Source organism: Podarcis gaigeae, assembly GCF_964106915.1.
Source record: "Podarcis gaigeae genome assembly, chromosome: 12".
In the NCBI taxonomy this organism is placed as follows: Eukaryota; Metazoa; Chordata; class Lepidosauria; order Squamata; family Lacertidae; genus Podarcis; species Podarcis gaigeae.
Genome location: NC_139688.1, coordinates 31,479,368 through 31,498,049, shown reverse-complemented (window position 1 = coordinate 31,498,049; position 18,682 = coordinate 31,479,368). Strand labels below are relative to the sequence as shown.

The window sequence follows — 18,682 nt, the reverse complement described above, 5'->3', positions numbered from 1 at the left end:
CATTCGTAATAAACCATAAGTTTCTTTATTCTTTCAGTCTCAAAACAAACACACACACACACACACACACACACACACACACAGTGGTACCTCTGTTTACAAACTTAAATCGTTCCGGAGGTCCGTTCTTAACCCGAAACTGTTCTTAACCTGAGGCACACTTTCACTAATGGGGCCTCCTGCTGCCGCGTGACCCACTCACATCCCAGGGCAAAGTTTGCTACCCGGAACACCTACTTCCGGGTTAGCAGAGCTCATAAGGAGGATGGTACATAACCCGAGGTTCCACTGTCTCTCTGTGTGTATATATGTATGTGTGTGTGTGTGTGTGTGTGTGTGTGTGTGTATACCAAATGCAAATGAATACATAGTCTGAATCTAGCAGTTCTAGTACCATGCTGTGGTAGCACTTAGATGTTTTGATTATCGTTGTGCACAGCCCTTGGCTGCTTTTGGAAGAAGTGTTCTATCCAGTGCTTTTATTCTAAAAAATAAAATAAAATATGTTTAGGGGTACTCTCATCTTCCTACTCATATTGAAATACTGCCCCTTAATGAGGCCAAACTTAGATTCACAAAATGTTTAGGGGTATGCATCTTGTACCCCCAGAAAAAAGCACTGGTTGTACACCATCACCATCATTAGTGACATGCAAAACTCCAAGGAGCACTAGCGGCAAAGGAAATATAGGGGAACCAATTTGCTGCAAGCAAAGAAACGCTAAAGACAAAAAACATTTCTAGGAACAAGATGGACACATCCACTAACACATCACATAACAAACCTGCAATTCAAAAGGATGATATACAAATAATAGTGAGCCTTTATGACAATCAGCCTGTACTCAGAGTTCCATTTTCTGCTCTTGCTGTGTTTCTTCTTCTTCAATGAAATGCACAGAATATTAAAATGTATAAAAGTTGTCATTTTAAATAGTCGATGTTGCAGTGATTTAAGCTGAGAATAAGTACTGGCATCAAACTAGCATTAGCCTGAGATTTTCTATCCATGATATTAACTCCTAATCATAAGAATTGATTCCTGTGTATTAAAGGTGAAGGGAATTCCTATATTCGGCATCATCAGAAGTGTAAAACTGGGTGGTTCTTTTCTCCACTAGATGGCAGGGTATTACTTGCTATAGTAATAATAATAATGAAAAAAATTAGAAAAGCAAGCACAAATAGTTCTGCAAAATAAATCGATATTTTTCTAACCCAAGGCATTATTTATTTACATCTAAATGAAAGCAGAAATATTGTGAAATGAATAAAAGCAAGAGGCAATGGCATCCAGTTTGGAGAAAGACGAAAGAAAGATAGAACAAAGTATTCCTTCTCCCTCACAGAGTTCCCTGTGAAGAAGGATTGATTGTTAAACCTCTCTGGGTGGGAATGTTAGCTCTGAGGAGAGAATAGGGATCTGCTAGCAACTCTCAGCACCTCAAACAAACTACAGCTCCCAGGATTCTTTGCGGGAAGCCATGACTGGATGGCCATCTGTCATGGATGCTTTAGCTGAGATTCCTGCATGGCAAGGGGTTGGACTAGATGACACTATGATTGTTTAAAGTGGTACTGTAGTGCTTTATATTTATGGTGTGAATGCAGCCAAGGTAGGAGTGCAGCAATCCCTTCAGTGACGCGTCTGGCCAGAAGTCAAAGATGGGTGCAGCCAGATGCAAGCATGGGCAGGGCAATGGATGCAACTTTCTTGCCATTCAAAAGTCAGAGGATTCTACAAACACAAACACAGAGATCCATCCTCCATCCACAAAAACTAGAAGCAGATCAAATTTGAGGGCACATTCCAGCCAGCCAAAAGGATTCATAGAGGGCTTGGAGCAAAGTTGGTCAGAGGTTTGGCCCGGTGACGGGGGTGGTGGCAGATCTCTAGTGAGCACTGAAAGGTGCCGGAGGCCAGAGTGGGGGGCACATTAAATCCCTGGTCCTTAGATTCCCCCCACCCACCCATGATGAAGTACTTGTGAAACTGAGAATCATAGTGCTAAAGGGAATCTGAAGGAGTATACCTGAAGGACCATCTCCACCCCCATCGTTCAGCTGAGGTCCAGAGACACCTTCTGGTGGTCCCCTCACTGCGAGAAGTGAGGTTACATGGAACCAGGCAGAGAGATTTCTAGGTAGTGGCACCCACCCTGTTGAAGGCCCTCCCATCAGATGTCAGGGAAATAAATAACTATCTGACTTTTAGAAGACATCTGAAGGCAGCCCTGTTTAGGGAAGTTTTTAATGTTGGATGTTTTATCGTGTTTTTAATATTCTGTTGGGAGCTGCCCAGAGTGTATTATTGTTATTGTTATTGTTATTGTTATTGTTATTGTTATTGTTATTGTTATTATTCAGAGTGATTACACAAACACTAAGGTTGCAGGTTCAATCCCCATATGAGACAGCTGGCTATTCCTGCATTGCAGGGAGCTGGACTAGATGATCCTCAGGATCCCTTCCAATTCTACAATTGTATATTCTAGGATTACATGATTCCACCGTTAAACATGCTCTGCGTTCCAGAAAACATAGAGCTAGAAGAAGGATTTTGTGAGGCTGTATGCGGACATCATCACCCAAGGTGCAGACACGCTCCTTGTATAAAGAGGGAGATTGATAGTTTTGAGCAGGCATAGGCAAACTCGGCCCTCCAGATGTTTTGGGACTACAACTCCCATCATCCCTTGCTAACAGGACTAGTGGTCAGGGATGATGGGAGTTGTAGTCCCAAAACATCTGGAGGGCCGAGTTTGCCTATGCCTGGTTTTGAGTTTTGGTAGACATTCCTGTGCAGTGTATTTGTAACTACCGGCTACCATCTCTGTTGCTACAATTTCAAAGGTCTGGATGTTTCCATAAGGGCTAGTAGTGCTGCTGTATTCTCTGCACCAAACCATCTGGAGGATGGAAAGCCCTCCTGATCATGCCATGTGACCAGCGTGAGCAGCCATCTTAGATGTGCTTATGGGTTCTGCACTGGTTTATTGGCATGAGTCTTCCAAAACAACAGCTGCAGGGGCAACGAAAAAAGACACCAGAATGAAAATGATTTACAGGTGGTACATGACCCCAGTCAAGCTTGCAAAAATTTATCATTTGCCCAATAATAAATGCTGGAAATGTAATGTGACTGAAGGTACCTTTTACCAACTTTGGTGGACTTGCCCGAGGATTAAGGCCTTCTGGGAAATGATTTATAATGAAATTAAGAAGGTACTTAAATGTACTTTTCATAAGAAACCAGAGGCATTTCTCCTGGGCATGGTCGGCCAATTGGTGTCAAGGAAGGATAGGACGTTTTTTATGTATGCCACCACAGCAGCAAGGATTCTTTTAGCAAAGTATTGGAAGACACAAGAACTACCCACGCTGGAAGAATGGCAGACGAAGGTGATCGACTACATGGGACTGGCGGAGATGACTGGCAGAATCCGTGACCAAGAAAAAGAGACGGTGGAAGAAGATTGGAAGAAATTTAAAGTATATCTTAAGAACTGTTGTAAAATTAATGAGTGCTAAAATGTCAAGGGAAAGGAAAATATAGAATTACAGCTGTAATTGATTAAGTATGAGAAGAAGCCAAAAAAGAAAATAATTAATTAATTAATTGGTGTGAGGGGTTGTTGAAGAAATTTCAAAACAGGGATGCAGAAAAGGGGAGGTAAGGGAAAGTCTGGGAAGTAAGGTTTATGAAAAAGAGGTCTTGAAATTATACATGTTTATATGTTTTGTTTGTTTATGTGTGTGTGTTGTTTTGTTCTTAATTTATGTTGGAAAATCAATAAAAAATTATTTTTTAAAAAAACCAACGAAAAAAGACACCAGAGATTCATACTTTTTAGCAAAAGGTCCAGAAAGTTACTGGAGTTATTGTTACTTGTACAGTGTGAGAAGCTGAACAATAGTATACATGCCAAATAAAACTATGACAACTGGAAGGGGGGGGGGGGAATAGTACATAACTGATTGGAAACAGACTAAAGTCACTGCCAGATAACCTCACTGAATGTTCATTCTTGTTCGTTTGCATGAAGTTGCTGTTCAGCAACGTTGGCTGTTATTTATGGATCATTTATGCTGATCTGCTTGTGGAGAGGGTAGACAACATTGCATCAGGTGTTCCCTCGCACTTTCAAGTGCATCTCCCCATCCAGTATGGGCATAGCTGTCAACTTTTCTCTTTTCTTGCGAGGAATCCTATTCGGAATAAGGGAATTTCCCTTTGAAAAAGGGAAACGTTGACAGCTATGAGTATGGGAGGGGGAAGTGGGTTTGTTGTGTAAGAGCTTTAAATCTACCTTAATTATGCAACCTGGATTTGTCAATAGGTAATTAAATCCTAACTTAGTTGAACCTGCATTGGTCATTACTTACGTCCCATTGATTTCAGTGGAGAACAAGTGCAATCCCAACCATGTCTACTCGGAAGTAAGTCCTCCTGGGTTCAGTGGCACTTCAGTGGGCTTAGGTCGGACCGCAGCTTTTGTCAGGATCCAACCCAATATAAGATGGTACTTGTCTTAAACGTTCAGAATGGAGAAGGATTGAGTTGTACAAATCCTTTCCCTCACCCCCCCAAAAGCCCTCAAAGTTCTAACAGAATTTTTTAAAACACACAGAAGCAGTGGTACTACTGCTCCACAGTCGCCATCCCATAACAGGAGGAGAAAAAATCTAATTGTTGTTAATATGGTATAAAATTATGTGCCATTAAGTTACCATTAAATCAATTACATTCTCTTTCCTAAACTCTGAATATAATGGATTTGGATGTTCACAGGCTGTAGGTTAATTGGAACCTGCCGTGTATAAAGGATAAGCCACGGCTTTCCGGATATATTTACTGCATTATCATTCTATGTGTGTAAATAATTCAATCTGTTTCCTGTAGGCCCCCATCATCCTAGCACTTACTTTTCCTGATATTTTCTCCGACAGGTTTATATTACCTTTTTTTTTTTTTTACTCAATTTCACTGTGCTGAAAATGCTTGACTACACAGACTTCCTCTCATTTCAAACAGCCGTATATTAAATGGAGTTAACTGATGACTGCTCATCATCTCCTGAGGATACAGGATTAGGAGATTTTGTTACAGATAATTAAAGAGGATGTTTGCGCCATGTTCAGCTAAAAACACCTACAGCCTGGATTCTCAGGTTGCAACCAAGTTTGGGTCAACCCTTCCATGTTAGCTTAATCTATAGATTATACATTATTATATTCACTGGCAAAAACCATACATCATACTTAATACATTCTTCAATACATAATTTGTTTTTCCATAACTAATTAAATAGTGGGGAGCCCGATTCTCACTAGAGGTGCAAGTACTTAATTTCAGACCCTGGACATAATGATCTTAGGAGTCTATAAACCATGTTGCAGCCTGAGGCCATCAAAGTGATGCAAAACAAGATAAAAACAAAATGCAGGTAATGACTGATTGACATGCGTTTGATATGTGCGCAACTGCGCACATCGTGGTGACCTGGAAGTGGCCAGAAAAGGGGAGGGGACTGGGGGTGGGAGTAGGGTAGACCAGGCTTATACACCTTCCCCGTCACATACAATGACCTAGAATGCAACCCCCACACAAATCAGGGGTTGCCTGTACAGAAAACACAATTTCTAAAAACAATCAAACCCATTTCAACAAACTCTAAAAACAACAAACCAATTCATACAAATGTTCAGTTAGTATTTCCTAATATTTCACACTTTGGGACAGCCTTCTTAAGCAAAATCAACTTCTGCAGTAGGTGCCTATTTCAGAGGACTGGAACTGCCAACACTAAAAGCAGGATCTCTAGTGGGAAATTTAGAGACACCCCTTGTTATAGCCTAAACAATCCCTTCATACCTCAGATTCAAGGCCAGAGCTAAGAGACATTTAGTTTCAGAGTTCAAAAGTTATTTTAAGGCTGCATAGTCCTAATCTATATACTGTTAAAGAAACTGCAAATCAAACAACACACAATGTTCCGTTTTCAGAGACTCCAAGATTAATCTATCGGTCCTTTAAATGGAAATAATACCAGCTTAAAGAACTATGTATTAGTGATTTACTTATTATAAAGTTTGGGGTTTTTTATCGCATGTTGCAATTTAAGTGGCGCCCAAGGCTCCTACGAATGAAGGTTTAATATCAACAATTAACATTGAGCTAGAAAGTGACATTGAAAGCTGAAGCCAAACGGCAATATCCACCATAAAAGTAAGCAATAAAATGAGTGAAATAGCAAACGCAGGAGTCAATTGTACATCACTGATTAAAAGCTTGAGAGAATAAAATTGCCTTCAATCTGTGCTCAAAAGGTCATGTGCTAGGTGGCAGCCAAGATCCCTGGAGAACCTATTCCACAACTGAGGCGTCACCACCAAAAAGGCCCTGCCTTCGTGGGGTCACACCCATCGCATCTGAAGATATTGACACAGGATGCACATGCTGTTAATAACATAGAACGACCTACCTCTTCCCACCTGTACTGTAGATCCTGTGCCACATTGTGATTCCCTATAGCAACGGAGGGTCCAAATCCCTTGTTTGTCAACCTGAAAACAGCAATATGTCCTAATCAGTTTACGGCAGAGATGGAGAAATTGTGGTCCTCCAGATACTGTTGGACTATACTTTCCAACATCCCTGACCATCATCCCTGCTGTCTGGGGTTGATGGGAGACGGGGTCAGCAATGTCTGGAGGCCCACAGGTTCGTTCCCTTCTTCTGTTTTTCTACTTTGGCAATGGGTAGCTCCAATCTTGCCAGCCTCACTGATTTCAGAGGTATAGAATTAGGTACAAGATGGAGTCCTACGTAGGATTAAGCCCGGTCACTATATGCCATATCAACATCATCATCATCATCATCATTAAAACCCTAAAAAATCCACACCAGGTCATGAACAATAAAACTGTAGGAATATTGTCTGTGTCTTTAGCTTGCCTTTTAACAAAACCTGTGGGAGAGGCTTAAAGGGGATCACTGTACCAGGTATTTAAACCTAATGATTGTCTGCAAAATCTCTCTTTATGCCACTGGAAGGGGAAAGCAGGCCAAGTGGAACATTTTGTTAATCGGGTATGTTAAAGTTTATATACTCTTGCAATTCAAGGGACACTGTACTGCCCTTTGTGACCATTGCTGAGATTTATACATTTATTTACAGTAACTTCAAATGTCCTACAGGCTGTGTTATCAATCAGAGTTGTGGACAAACTATTTCTTTATTGGCAGTGCCTCACTATGGGGCAAAAGTTAATTTGGAATATTAGTCACTCATGTTGGAATTCAGAAAATATCAAGGAAGCTTGGAAATGAAGGAGATCATTAAAGTTCCTACCTATCTGCACTCTTTCCCTGATCCCCCTTTCCCTCTGACTCGGTTGCTTTTAGAACACATACATTAATTCTACTTTTGTCTGCGTACAGAAACAAAAGACACCCTAACAACTCCCATTGGATGAGACGCAGAGCCATGCAGGCGAATGGCTCAGATCACGACGCTGCTCGATGATGTAGGGCTCCTTCCATCCGGAAGCATGCCTGTGATCTCACAAAAGCCGGTTCATGACAAGCAACCCAAAGGAAGATCCATGCGTGACCTCACAAAGGACAGCTAGGAGATCAGAAATTCCAGGCACTTGTTACTCTAGGCAACTCCAAAGCATTTTGCTGCACCTTTCCCCCTTCCGGATACAGAAGCCAATCAGATTGGCAATTGAATCTCCACTCAACACGGACAACTGGACATCCTTCTCTACTGTATTCTCTAATCCTGAACCATCCCTTTTATATTACTGATCACCAAGAGGTGCTTAATACGCTTGACTGAAGTACACTATAAAGATTCACCCTTAAGAAGCAGCTCCGAAGTGACCTCTCCGGGGTGCAAGCCTGGGCTGTCTGTATGGTGACAAAACCCCCTTCTTGGCCTTGCCGATGTGATCCAAAGGAAAGCAGAGCAATATGTTTGGCACCAGCTTGGCTGCAGGAGTTGCAGGAAGGAGGTGTACAAGACACCATCCAACAGTCTTAGGGACTCCACTCCAAATTTGTGTAGGGTCTACTCCCTACTCTTTTCTTCTCCCAAAGATATCCTGCAAGGCAGAAGAGGTTCAGGATCAGAATTTCCCTTCTCTTAGATGAGCTCCCTTTCCAGGTTGACAAGCCCCATCTGCTTCTCACTTCCCCCCATAGGAGCCAGTTCCTTGGGGCTTCACCCCCCCTTAAATATTTGAGGGGTCTGGGAGCTCCCAAAGTTGATGGGTATTGCCATTCAAATGGTGTGCATGCACCATGTGTTGTGATCAATTATGTGGGGCGGGGCTTACCTGGGTCCCCCCAATATTTTATTCAACTTGGCAGGCACCCTTGTTTCCCTCTACAGCACATGCAGAAACTGCCTTCTTGATCATTGGACCTATTCTTGGTCTTGTTTGCTCGATCCACCAGAGCCTGTCTTCACATGCAGGGGAAGCAGCCCAGTCAGGACTTAAGAAAAACATTCTGCACATCCCCAGAGTCTGTCTTCTTTTCTGCTTTAAGTGCAGAGCCCTAGCATTTGAAATCGGCCTCTGGAGCTGAGTCTAGTTAAACCCTGGCTCAGATCAACTCCACAGACACATATAAGAAAAAGCATATATAGGGTTTTGGAACATACAGTATTCCCAAATATCGGTTTCCTCTCTCTTCATTGTTTATTTGGCTTGAGACCAGGTTGGAATTTCACAAAAACAGAGCCAGAGAACTGTGGGCGGAAGGGAAATAGCTTGCTAGCACTCTTGTGCAAGAGCTTAAACGAGAGTCCAGCCCTGCAGTTGCTACACAGATATGGGTAGGTACTCTGGGAATGTGGTCTGTCTGAAACCTTGGAGAGTCACTGCCAGACAATGCAGACAATCTGGGTCTGACTTGGCAGCTTCCAATGTACGTTGTTGAGTTTAACTTTTCTCATGCAACATTCTAGCACAGATGCACTTTGAAGTCCAGCGCCCATCATCCCCAGCCAGCAAGGCCAAGGGTAAGAGAGGATGGAAATTGTAGCTCTGCAACATTTGGAGGGCCACAGGTGCCCCATCCCCAATCTAATAAACCAGCCCTTTTACACATGGATGGGGACTTGGGGACAATCGAGAGACTGACATTCTGTTTAGGAGCTCCAAGGAAGAACAGCCTTTGAAGACCAGTGCAATTTCTGTGGAAGCATATCAGACAATTCATGGTTTCTTCCATCCACGGAGACACTTGCCTCACTAAGCTCCTGCTATTTATGCTTTTAATGTCCTTGTGGGAGTCTTTCTTCTTTTCTTTTTGTTTTTTTGTCCAAGCTGTAAACCAGCAGATGATTGAATACACAGGAAATTTGCCATATCTTTTTCACAGATGCTGTCAGATGGGTGAAACGAGGAAATGGAAGGAAGCGCAGATCAAAGGATTATCACTCTGTGATTCTACAAGCCTTTGGTACGATTCAATGGCCACTTGTATTGATGTAGATCCATTAGCAGAGTCAGTGAATTGCTCCCTTGTGCAAGATTTGCCGGCTCTGTGGATGCTGTGCAGAGACGATTCAACAATCAGCTGTGAGGCTGGTGGTGCATAAGTTGTATGTGACCACTTTGCTAGTGATGGAAAAGACAACACTCCGATTCCATAGCTTATCTCAGCAAAGAAAGGGGTACTTTTTATTAGTGGCAATTTATCGTTTCCCAATGTTTGGATTTGAACAGAGGTATTTCCTTTGGATCTCAGAATTCAGAATGCAATGGTGTCCTCTTAATAAACACAAAGGGACAATTGACAAATCTTAAAAGCTTAACATTTCCATGAACAGGAAACGGAATCAAAGTTCAGCTTTTATGAACTACTACCTGGTGCTGACACATATTATTATTATTTTGTTAATAGCCTTCAACACTGAGAAACAGGAAATTGAGAACAGAATGACCGTTTTAAAAGATCAGGAATTTCCCCACCTTGATTGATTGATTGATTGATTGATTGATTGACTGATTGATGCTTTTAAAAGAAAATCTATGTGCTATTTTACCACACCATACATTCATTAGTTTCCTTAATATGCAGATGCTACCTCACTAAGGGGCTAGCAAATGTTCTAGTCATACAAAGACACTTAAAAACTGACCTAAAAGTGCTTCCAGGCTTCTTTTTAAAAACAAAAAAAACATGAATTTTCTACTAATAACTGGGCTCCTTCTCTCTCTCTCCCCTCCCCCCATCTCTCTTTCTCTGAGTTAGTGTTTCCCTTCTTCTTCTTTGGCGATCACTCATAGCCAAGTAAGATGGTTTTAACAGTGAGCCCGCAAGTGACTGTGGAGGCCAATTCTGGACCCACACGTCCTTCCACAGTGGGGACATAGGTTTCCAGGCGGAAATTGATCGTGCTGAGGGTTTGCCAAGCATGCCTTCCTCTTAGTGCGTTTCTCCTTTTTGTCCTGAGTTCGAGTGTCTTCAAAGCCCATGACACCTTTGGTAAAGGATGTTCTTCTTTTTTAAAACATAATTTTTATTAACAGGCCAATCCAATCACATTATTTCCAAATCATATTACTTCCAAATTAAACAGCCAGATTTTTAAATTTTGTTGGGGGTACCCTTACATCAAGCTCCGAACGAGAATCAAAACATCACTTCTGTTACTGCTTTTATCAAACGGTTCTATCCAGATCTGTCCAGATAGTCTCTTTATTACTTCTTCATCTTCTTGTTGTTATCATGTATTCCTTTCTTTGCAATCTCTGATAGTCTTCACAAGCAGGTTAGGAACAAACAACATCTGCGTGGGTTTTGCACACTCCAAAAGTCATATCTCATAAGGACAGCCGCCATTCCTCCCCTTCTTCGGAGATTTATCCTCGGTCTGTCCTATTAATTTTCCCAAGTTTGCCACGTATATCACAAAGGGGCTCTGCCAAGTTATCACATTCAATCCATCATTTACATTCCAATGACCCGGGTCCTCCTCCCCTTGTCTTTCTTCGACAAGCCTGTCTTAGCAAGACGCCATTACAAACTGCGTCATAGAATTTTTCCTCCGCACTCCATATTTACCAGTCCTCTCTTCAATCAATAATTCACTCCACACAGCTCTTAAATTCTTGCTTGCGATTAGTAAAAGGCGACGATTCGTCTCTCTGGGGTGAAGGTTTATAAATACTCACACGAGGCAAAGAAAATAAAAGTTTTTTCCTCCACCCCCCTCTTTTTTCGCTCCGCACATACCAGTCTCGTAATGGTGGACATCGCTTGATTTATTTGTCTCCTCCCGTCGCTCCAAATACAGAGATGCATTAATCAGCAGCCTTATCTCTCGGACTTTGCTTGATGTAAGTGCTTCAGCTTCATTCCAACTATATATTTCCAATTATATTTTCGAGCTGAAGCGAACCAGGGCGCTGATTGGAGACAGCGTCAGGAGCGCCGAACCCATCAAGGGCTGAGGCCAAATGTCCTGCACCCCCTTCTTTCAAATCCGGGGGTGCATTATGGACGTTGCTGGCAAGGCTGCCCCCCCATCTCCTTGGGGGGGGGGGTAGGAAGACTGCATACTTCCCATAGCAGCCTCTTTATTACCTTGTGTGGGTTGGAGAGATGTTATTGTCGGCCATCTTCCAATGCGCCACCTGGTGGCCCCCCGGTAAAGGATGTTCTTCAATTGGAGCACTTGCAGGCCAGTGTTTCCCAGTTGTCGGTGTTTATACTACATTTTTAAAGATTTGTCTTGAGAGAGCCTTTAAACCTCTTTTGTAAACCAGCATTACACTTTCCGTTTTTAAGTTCGAAATACAGTACAGGTAGTTACTTTGGAAGACAATCATCCGCACAACATGACCAGTCCAACGAAGTTGATGTTGAAGAATCATTGCTTCCACTCTGGTGATCTTTGCTTCTTCCAGTACACTGATATTAGTTCACCTGTCTTCCCAAGTGATGTGTAAAAAAATTTTGGAGACACTGTTGATGGAATCTTTTGAGGAGTTGGAGATGGTGTTTATAATTGGTCAATATTTCACAAGCATACAGTAAGGTTGGTAGGACAAGTGTTTCCCTAACTTGCACTTCGCTAAACCTATGGGTGAACCTATAGGTGAGGAACCTCAGGCCATGCAGCCAAATAAGGTTCTCTATGCCTTTCCTCAGACCATTCTCCTCCTTGTCCAGGAGGCAAGACTGTGGCCGCACTACAACTACCTGTGTTGGTGCACTGAGACCCAAAAACAGCCACAGTCCTGTTTTTTCTTCCTGTCCTCTTCCTAGTTTTGTGGTCATTTAGCTAAAAGTAAATATATAACACAAAACAAGCAAACTACAAGATATAATTGAAAGTGATTTAAATCCCACTCTTGTTCACAAGGAGCTGCTAGCTCTGCTGCTGGCTGCAGCCAGACTAGAAATCCCCACAAGTTGGAAGTCTGCACTGGATCTCTCTAGGGATGGATGATTTGAGAGGGTGTGGGACCGCTGCTTTGTCTGAGAATTTAACCCATCACAGGAGGTTGATAAGAGGGGTTAAGAAATAAGACCATTTTGAGGTTGCGTGATCTCTGTTTATATGCCTCACAAATAAAAATAATGTGCTGCATAGGCCCCCCAACAGCACATGCCTAAAATTGATTCCCTTTGCAGAATCTATTTTATTATGTCTGCAAAAGTGTGCTGAACCTTCTGTTTATTTCATTCTAACTGCAACAATGTGCTCCACACACTTGTTGTTCTTTATTCATTGTTCGTCTTGTCTGCATGTTGTTGTTTTTGAAAACTCAATAAACACATTTTAAATAATAATAATAATGAGTTATATAGAGCTGATGCTCAGATTACCCGCTAAATTACAGGGGGGTCAAATAATCCATTAACTCTCTGCAGATCATCCATCCATCAACTACCTATATGATGATACAGTTTCTTCTCTATCACAGCTGTCCAGCCCAGGTCCTAAGCAATTAGTGAATCACTCAAGCTCAAATTTGTGGCTTTGAACAGCAAATCTTCCCCTCACTAAGTGTTTATTATCATTTTAAATACTTAACCTGTCTGCAAGACATTTTACTTTCTTAACCAAATGGCATTAAAAAGTGCTTTGTCCGGCCTTCTGTGAATCAGAGATCTTATCTCAGTAACGATATTTCGAAAAGCTCCTAGCTATGAACAAAGACGGCGTTGTGCTCACATCGTGTTAAAAGAATCCTGCGAATTATGATTGAAAAGTGAAGCCTCTGAAATCCCATCGCTATAGGAGGCAGAGTGGAAGGAAGTGTAATTTAACCAAAATGTAAATGGGGAGGGGGAAGCCACACAAAAAGAGAGAGAGAGGTATTGTATCTCGGAAACCCATTTAGGATTGGAAAATATGTCAAACTCTGCTCCAACACCCGCAATGCTAAAGATTCAGATTTGCATAGAAATTTCCATCCGTGGTATTTTGATTATAGTCAGCTGGTCTTCCTTGCAAGTTTCAATCAAGTCACATCCCCTAGCTTAATGCATGGCAAACCTGTTTTGCCTGTGGATATCAAGTCTTACGGTCCTGGTAGAGAAATTTCACACCTCCATCAAAATACGTACGTAGATCTAACAGTACAACCCTATGTGTTTAGTAAGCCCTGCTGAGTTCAATAGGATTTTAGCAAACCTTAAGAACATAACAAGAACCAGCTGCATCAGACCAGTGTCCCATTCAGCCCTACATCCTGTCCCACAGTGGCCAACCAAGTGCCCCAGTGGAAAATCTGCAAGCAGGACATGAGCACAAGAGCCCTCTCGCCTCCTGTGGTTTCCAGCAACTGGTATTCAGAAAAATTACTGTCTCCAACCATGGAGGCAGAGCAGAGCTATTGTGGCTAGTGGCTATTGATAGTCTACGCAGATTTCAGCTTGACCATCCAATTTATAATAGAATCAAGGAAGGGGCAAGCAGAATATAATATGGAATAATGGTATAAAGAGGAGTGGGATGTATCTATTACTGATAAATTGACATGTGTCACTGAGGTAAGACCAGGACTGCACAGGAGAAATGATTTTGAGTTGATAAAGGAGGTGTTTGTAGAATTTGTACTGCTAAAACGGAAAGGGGTCAAACCATCGCAAGAGGTGTTGAAATTTTGCAAGGTTGGATAGTTACAATGGAATGGTCTCAGTGGTGGGTGCACATTTTTATTCTTATTTATTTATGGTTATTACTTTGTCAAAAGAAGAAGAAGACGGGGAAGGGGAAAAGGGGGGCAGGGATAGAATCGCCCACAGCCATCCCTAGTTGTGCACAAACCACCAAACTTCCAGTCAACAGCCAGCCAAACTGACCCACTGCACCTATGGCCTTTTCCACCCATCCATTGTATTTGAAGAGGGTGTTTGGACATCTAAAATAGTTTGCCGTTGCAAGAGCTCCTAAACTATTGGTCTCTGTTTTAGTTCATTTTTAAAAGGTCATTTTTATAGGTAAGCCTGGGTTTCAAACATGTCAAAATCAACTCCATATATATATGGAGCCTAGTTGGCATTTTATGTAGAAGCTTTTAATGAAGTTTTACAAAGAGAGAGTAGCAATGACTGGAACCGAGACCGCCCTGCTGAACATGAGGTTTGTGGGACTTTCAGGATCTGCATGGGAGCGACCTTCATGCCGAAACAGCAATCATAGCTGTACCCTGCCCACAGTTTAGTTTCATGCCATGCCAACTTCTGCTACTCACTACACATGACTCGATTTGTGCCAAGGCTCAGTCATGGCATCCGTTTCCAGTGCCAAGTTTCCAACTCTGGAACACAAGCAGTAAGAACAGAATTTAAAAGGGCCTCTGAGCAAGTCCAGAGTGAATTTCTGTCTCCACCCAAATAAGGGTCTCGATTCTAGACTGGAAGATGACCTTTCCAGACTGATTTGAGCCCCAACATCCTTTCCCCACTCTAAATTAAGTACCGTCAACATGAGTGCACATGGAAACTTCCCATTTTGCAGTTCTATTTGTTGTCACAAAAATGTGGGGAACTGTTCCAGTATTCCTTGCATGATGTATTAATTTGAATTACAGACTAAATAACCTCTGGTGTGATCCACTTGGGCTGTGTACACATTAATGTTTACTCTGGTTCCAGTGTGCTCTCACGCCTGGCCTTTGAAGCTGTGTCCCAACAACATGAGTCACAATCCATATCTAGCCTGGAGCTACGTGATGCACTTCCCCTCAAACCAGCTCCCATCCTATTTGCCACATTCACTTCACAGTTAAGCTGTGGTATGTGCATTTGAGGTAGCCGTTGTGCTTGTGCAGATGAGTCTCACTGAATATGAGTTTGGTGTGTGAGAGGACATCAGGTAATGCACATTAGGAGAAGACACCCCTACCCCTTCTCTTGTGTGTATAGAACAGGCATAGGCAAACTTGGCCCTCCAGATGTTTTGGGACTACAACTCCCATCATCCCTAGCTAACAGGACCAGTGGTCAGGGATGATGAGAATTGTAGTCCCAAAAACATCCGGAGGGCCACGGTTGCCTATGCCTGGTATAGAAACATGCAAATGCAACTTGGAACCCTGTGGGAGAAGGGGGGCACAGTTTTAAACTGCTAATGGGCATATAACCTTAGATAAGTTGGCTGTGGTGCAAATAAGGAGGCATTAAAATATCCAGGCTTGGAATCTATATATTTGCATAAGCTACTTTACTATAGAATCACTCTGGTACAAGTAAAAACGAAATGCAGGATTCAACTTTTCAAACTTTTTTTAACCATGCATTTATAAAAAGTGCTTTTAGAAGCTGCTTCATGGAGGTTTCAGGTTTTCCAAGATGCTGCCTGCTGTTCCCATCCTTAAACACGAAGGTTTTTAAAGACATGATTTGTTTTCAAGCTGCTAAGAATTAGACATGCATGACATAAATTTACCTAGCTGTGTCAAGTTTGCTCAGGCACTGCCAGAGTGACTTGCTATGATGACTAAAACTGGGAGAGGCATTAAGCAAGGCTACAGTTAAAAACAGGGTGTTTTAAAAATATATAGCAGAGAGGCGACAAGTGCCTATGGTTGCCTATGGTTAACTTTCATTGGCTTGTCCTATAAAGGTAACGGTAAAGGGACCCCTGACCATTAGGTCCAGTCACAGACGACTCTGGGGTTGCGGCGCTCATCTCACTTTATTGGCCGAGGGAGCCGGCGTACAGCTTCCGGGTCATGTGGCCAGCATGACTAAGCCCTACTGATGAACCAGAACAGTGCACGGAAATGCCATTTACCTTCCTGTCGGAGTGGTACCTTTTTATCTACTTGCACTCTGACGTGCTTTCAAACTGCTAGGTTGGCAGGAGTAGGGACCGAGCAATGGGAGCTCACCCCATCAGCAGCAAATAGTTGGGAGAAAATTGTGACTTTAACTGCATCTGTTAGAAGTCGCACTATACGGGTTCTGAGACTCTGAGTCATAGAGTCAACGTTGGGCTGCTTGCGGAAGAACCAAGAGAGTTCTTAATGGATTGGTGGGAAATCTGATAAAGCTTTTTGTTAAAAATGGGTGCGTCACTTTTAAATAACTAGCTCTGTTATGGCTGTTTCTTAAGATAAAACACATGGAGCTTTTACGTTTCAGAAACACACACCTTCCTTAGGATTCCGAGTAACACTTTTATTAATGGATGCCTTGGATACAAAACAGAGGGTTATAGCTTTGCTAATGTTTCCTTTAAAAAAAAAAGATAAACAAGGAAATTAAAAGATCTGAGGCTTATTCAAAGTTATGGCTGCAGCTGCATCACATGAAATAGAGCTGGGAAAAGGATGCTTCGGAATACGAGCTATAGGTATTGCTAGGGTGTGTGTGCGGCTTGGGTGCTTCCCATTGGGGCATCTGGTTAGACACTGTGAGTACAGGGTGCTGGTCTGGATGGGCCTTTGACCTGATGCAGCTCTTCTTATGTTCTTTTGTGACTTTACTGCAGTGGTGTCAGATCTTGGGGGGTGTTTGTTTGTTTGTTTGTTTTCTGTTAGAATCAGAATCAGAAGAATCTTTATTTGCAACAGCCACTAGCCATAGCAATACAATAAAATAAAATGTACTGAAGATAGAGGTAAAAACTTAACTGTGGAAAATACATTTTGGAGGTTTACGTCAATAATCAAATAATAGATCTTATTCTATTTGCTCCCACTCAAAACCTTGCAGTTTTTGCTGCCACCTGATCATCTTGATCCGCTGAAACAAAGGACACAGTAGCAATGGTTGAGCGACCTGGCGTAGACAATTAATAGAGGGGTAATAACCTCACTCCTCAAATCTTCATCAAGAGTGCAAGCCAGAAGCACATGAGCCACTCATCCAATACTGCCATCTCCACAGGGACATACCATATTTTTCCGTGTATTTGGGGGGGGGTCTTATACATGGGGGCGTCCTATAGACGGAAAAATACAGCAACCGTTTTCCCAGTGGAATTTTTTGAAATCGACCCTCAAGAACAGCCGAAGGCAGTATACTCAATCTTGAGAAAGTGAAAGCGCGCCTGTATTTTGGAATTTTTAAATTTTGCAAATAGGGTGCCAAAGTGTCAAAATGGCTAGGTGGGAAATAATCATACCATGGTCAAAATTTCCTAATAGTGGCCAGATTATTCTGTCACTCAATATCATAGCGAAGTCATAGGGAAGTCTAATTAAATTATTTGCTTTACTGAAGCCCAGTGTAAATAACTGTTGTGCTGATAAACCAGAAAAGTAAAGCTTTTGGTTGACAATTTTAGTCCCAGTGCTCTCATGACAATCTTGCGATACTAAGGTAGAACAGGGCCTGCATTAACATCTGGCATCCTTGGCCATCTGCTGGAGCTCTGGCAGTGCTCACAGATAACACTTGCATACCCTTCAACATTTCTCAGATGAAAATAGGGATGTCTTATTCCATCATCATCTTATTATTTATACTCTACCCATCTTGACTGGGTTGCCCTAGCCACTATGGGAGCCTTCAAACATATATAAAAACATAACAATACACTAAACATTTAAAAATCTTCCCTATACAGGGCTGCCTTCAGATGTCTTCTAAAGATTACAGTGTTACTTATCTCCTTGCCTCGGGCGTCACATAACTCCACACCCTCCAACATTTCTCCAATGACAATAGGAACCTCCAAGGAAAAGTAGGACATTCTGGGATCAAATCAGAAACCAGACCGGCTTCTGTAAATCTGTTCCTGGAAAACAGGGACACTTGGAGGGTCTGCAGCACTTGCCCTGGGCCCTCCTTAAGTCTGCATGCAGCCTATGAGAATGATGGGCAGCAGAAGTAACTTGGGAAAGGTTTAAGGGAGGTAAGGATGGGAGGAAGGGTGACCCACAGGGCAGGGACTGACTTGCAAATGAGAAGTTAGTTCCTCTGAGTAGGTGAGAGGTGCATTTAATTCAGATTCAATTTATTTAAAAATTGTGATAATTATAGAGAGGTGGGATGAATGTCTCTTGCCCAGGCCAAACTGAATCAAAATGGCAAAGCAGGATGAGCACTCTTCATTCAGTACAGGAAAAGTTTCACGGATGCAATTAGATTCTCCTTAGCTTCTTATTGTTGACTTCATATGACCAGATCACCATCTGCAAAGCCCTTTACTTGCTTTTCATTACCTCTGGGATCAGAAGCTGCCACTCAGCGAAC

General features: G+C 42.3%; 1 protein-coding gene and 1 long non-coding RNA gene across 9 annotated transcripts in view; one reads left to right on the top strand and one right to left on the bottom strand.

The window, feature by feature from the left end:
- The window catches only part of LOC310828206 (uncharacterized protein C7orf78), a 46,068-nt gene that overhangs the window by 15,436 nt on the left and 11,950 nt on the right, over positions 1–18,682 (bottom strand). Inside the window, exons 1-2 of one of the 8 annotated variants that reach the window (XM_083705380.1) lie at positions 7,429–7,524; positions 6,486–6,567 (exon numbers count right to left, since the gene is read on the bottom strand). The exons of 1 other annotated variant lie outside the window; for it this stretch is intronic. The gene's annotated coding sequence lies outside the window, so the exon portion shown is untranslated. Of the gene's footprint in view, positions 1–6,485; positions 6,568–7,355; positions 7,525–18,682 lie in introns of those variants that run through there. 6 more of the 8 variants (XM_083705383.1, XM_083705381.1, XM_083705382.1 and 3 more) reach the window with 6 other exon arrangements.
- On the top strand, positions 7,637–10,469 carry LOC310828263. The gene is made up of 3 exons (XR_014556795.1): positions 7,637–7,826; positions 8,987–9,035; positions 9,398–10,469. It is a non-coding gene; the product is annotated as an uncharacterized lncRNA (long non-coding RNA).